A 4,131-nucleotide genomic window follows, 5' to 3' on the forward strand; every position below is an offset into this window, starting at 1 on the left:
CCATTTGCATGAACTCTTCTGTATTAATGACTGAGCATGGGAACTACCACCATCGTACCATCTTTTTTAAACTACATTTTTAGGACCACATTTCATCGCAGCGAGATGCTCCCTGTAATTTAATGGTCCTCAGTGTACTCACTGAAGGCAAAATACTCTGAAGAGATGCTCGAGAAGCTTGAATTTTCTACTTCTTGAATATTTTTCAGGCTTGATATTTGCTGAGTGGGCATGTATATTACGTTTAATTTTGCTTTCACTGGAAGTTTTAAATTTTTGAGAAGATCAAGCAGAAATAGAAATCTATTGCGCATATATATATATATATATATATATATCCCATCTTATAGATTTTGGTTAGTGAAACACAGATGGGAGTGGGGTTATATTGGAAGAAGAAGAAGAATGAAAGGAAACTAAAGTTAGAGAACCCTTTCTGTTTGAGCTACTGTTTAGAAGAGCCAACTTTTATTACATTGCTGATCCACATGATCAACATTTTGATGCTGTTCCTGACTAAATGGGGAGTATTTAATGAAAAAGGGTTTAGGTTACATTTAAGAATTTATCAGCTATGCACCATTAAAAAATAAACTCACTTGGAACTCTTAAAAAAACTAATAGAAATAAGGTACAAAATAGCAATAATTTAGTGATACCAACATGGACTAGTAATTAAATTGGCAAAGGCATAGACATAAGATAGTCTTTAATGTTCCTAGAAATTGTGGCAAACAGCAGATGCTGTTATTATTGGTTGGATGAATCAGGAGTTAGGTCTGTACTTATTAGTATATCAGTACATTGAACACATGGGAAGGTTGCATTTCAATATATTTGGAAACATTGAATTGCTGAATAAAAGCTGGAAAAATAAATATAGACTTGGAAGAAAATGAAGATGCTCTACTACCCTAGTCACCATACAAAAAAACCCCAGAGAAATTGACTACTCACTGTAAGTGTAACCAATCCTTTTTAGATGAACATATAGAAAAGTACATATTAATATTTATGGATAGGCCAAATCATCATAATTATGCCATGAGACTCAGAAGTAATAAGACAGACATATTTAACTAAATAAAATGTAAAATATTTTTATGGCTAAACCATCACCCAAAGTCAATTGAGAAATAATAACTTATATTAATTTTTATGTTATTTTAAAAATTTTGTTAAATTTATTGGGGTGACATTGATTAATAGGATTACATAAGGTTTCAGGTATATATTTCTATAATACATGACCTGTATATTGCATTGTGTTCCCACCACCAAAATTCTGTGTTCAGTACCCTAAGTCAAGTCTCCTTCTATCACCATTTATGCCCCTTTACCCTCTTTTACCTCCTCTATCATGATAATGTTTAAAAATCATCAAAAAGGCTGATAATGAAAGAATAATAGGCATAGAAAAATTAAATTCTATTTAACAAGACTGTCAAATATATTAATCTTTGATCAAACTCAGAACAAGTTCAGAAAACAACAAAAAAACTCTTTCACGTCTGTCAGCCTGGGCAAAGCTTAAAAAGGTGTCACATTGACCAGGGTTGAAACTTATAAACAAGTAGCTAAGGGGTACTCTATTTGCATTTCTGGCAGAACTGCAAAGTGTTACAACAATGGACAACCAATCTGAAGACAGCTATAAACATTACAAGTACATATATTCTTTAAGTCACGGTTTCTCAGTCTCTGCACTATTGAAATTCTGAGCCAGATAATTGTCTGTGGTGTGGTCTCTCCTTTGAACCCCTGGACTCTACCTACACTTTCCATGTGACAGACCAAAATATCTCTGGATATTGCTCAATGTCCCTTGGGGAAAAAACACTGCCTAGCTATTAGAGAACCGTCATGCTAGTTGTTTGGGGGGGAAGACCATGAGGTACTTTTGAGTTATAAGGAAGAGTGGACACAGAAAAAAAATACTGTACAACACATGAAGAGAATTTCTTATGAGCACAGGTTGGTATTTATACATTTGTACAAAAGCATATGAGTGTGCAAATGTGTATAACATGGGAAGAGAAGTATTTTAATAAACTAAGAACTTATGGAATAAAGATTCTCAGTATGAATGGAATTAGGTTAAGTATAGTGGTTACAAAACAATTGTAGGAAATACTAATAACTTACTAATATCAACATGGGCCACAAATTCCAGATTAAATTTCCAAAAACTTGGCAATAAAATAATATTAAAGAAGAGCTTTTAATATCAGGGAGAAAGCAGAATCTAAGTTATAATTTCTACTTATATAAAGGTATATGGATTCAGTTTGCTAATGCAATTAAAGGTAATTTTTAATCAAATATAAAATAGATTGCTTTCCACAGGACAGGAGGTGACGCAAATTTTGGAAATAGAGCTAACCACAAAAGGCTGAAAAGAACAATAAGGAATAATGAAGATGTGAAACAAGTTGGCAATATGTGTGTAAGGTGATTTATTAGTACTATGTACACAGAAGAAAATTCACTTTCATTTTTGTTTTATAGCAAGGATTCACAAGTGAAAAATATAAAAGTAACAGCTGAATGTTATTTTTCATTAAGAAGAGTGAAAAATAAAAAAGCAATAGAGAAAATACAATATGTCTGAGTGATATACACTTGAGCCCACACTATTAATAAACACTCACAATTCCCCACATATACATACATGAAGGTACTCAATGACAACAAAGTTGGTGGCAAAAACTCCAATCCCTTGTTTAGAAGAATGCAATAAAAAACAGAAATAAAAACACTCGGACCCCCTTTACAAATGTCAAGACTTGTACAGACTATCTACAAGAGTGAAAACAAATGAATAATGTACAAATATATTTAGGTCACAAGTAATGAAGTAATTGCAAAGTTAAACTATTTATTATACCAATTTTTACTTATGAAATAAAATCTGTTACATGTGAATTGAATTACCATAGTGAAAGAAGATCATGTGAAATGTATGTCTTCATGAACTACTATTGTAAGGTAATATTTGTAAGAAATATATTGGATCTGGATCTTTCTCATCAATATGGACATGTAGTTGAATAGACCGTGTGATAAAAATAAAGAAGAACTGCCCTCACTTTACTGGCATTCTCCATACCTACAACTCTATGTTCCTACTTCCTTTAGTTGCAAAACTCATTGTACATGTTCTACTTTTACTTTATGTCTCCCATTGCCACCTTTAATTGAGCTTCCATCAGTTAATTGTCAACAATTACCAATGTGTTGCTGAGTTCAATGTTCATTTCTCCTTTTAGCATCATAAATTACTCATTAATTAGTTAATCAGACAATCAAACAACCATAGGCTGATGGCTGTCAAGAGACCTCAGGTACATGTGTTTGGCTTTGATTCTCTCTGACCCTTTCCTGTAGTACCTACTGGACCTCTGGACTCACCTGATTGGGAACTCCGAGGCGAAGGTCTCTGTGTGAAAATCCAAGCTCCTGGATGGTTGATGATGGAGACTGAAGCTCTCTCCCCAGACAAGACAGCAGGAAGGAGGCAAACATTGGTCTCATAGACAAACTTAGGATTCCAAAAGCAACAACCAGGTCCCATCCAGCCCAAGGTCACACACACTGCAGATTGTAGATGAGGGGATATTTACAGCCCCTATGTCTGCTCATTAGATACTACTCCAGCCTCTAATAATCTGATTTCCCTGTGGGTCTGGATAGAAGAGAATGTTTCCTTGGAGATTCTGTGTTCCCAAAAGACCAGCTTCGAATTCAAATGAGTCCAGTTTTTACTGGTTCTTGCTCATTACATTTGTTCGCTTTCAGAGAACTAACCTCCGAGTACCTAACCCAAGCCTTATTTAACTTTTTTTCTAAATTTAAAACTGAGGCTCTAGTCTGGATTAAAAAACTTGAATCTCCAAATACAGACTTGTGATATGGACATAGCCCCGGTATCTCCAGAAAGTTACTATTTTTCTTTTCATCAACTAAGTTCCTTCTGTATAAATGTTGAGTGTTACACTCTGGGCTTCATGACACATTAGCCTAAACAATTTGGCATTTCAACCTTATATCACAAGAGCTGTCATTTAGTCCCTTACTATGAAATATTCATTAATTATAAAAAATATATTTAAAATATTTGCACTCTAATCT

Source organism: Myotis davidii, unplaced genomic scaffold (assembly GCF_000327345.1).
Source record: "Myotis davidii unplaced genomic scaffold, ASM32734v1 scaffold949, whole genome shotgun sequence".
Classification (NCBI taxonomy): Eukaryota; Metazoa; Chordata; class Mammalia; order Chiroptera; family Vespertilionidae; genus Myotis; species Myotis davidii.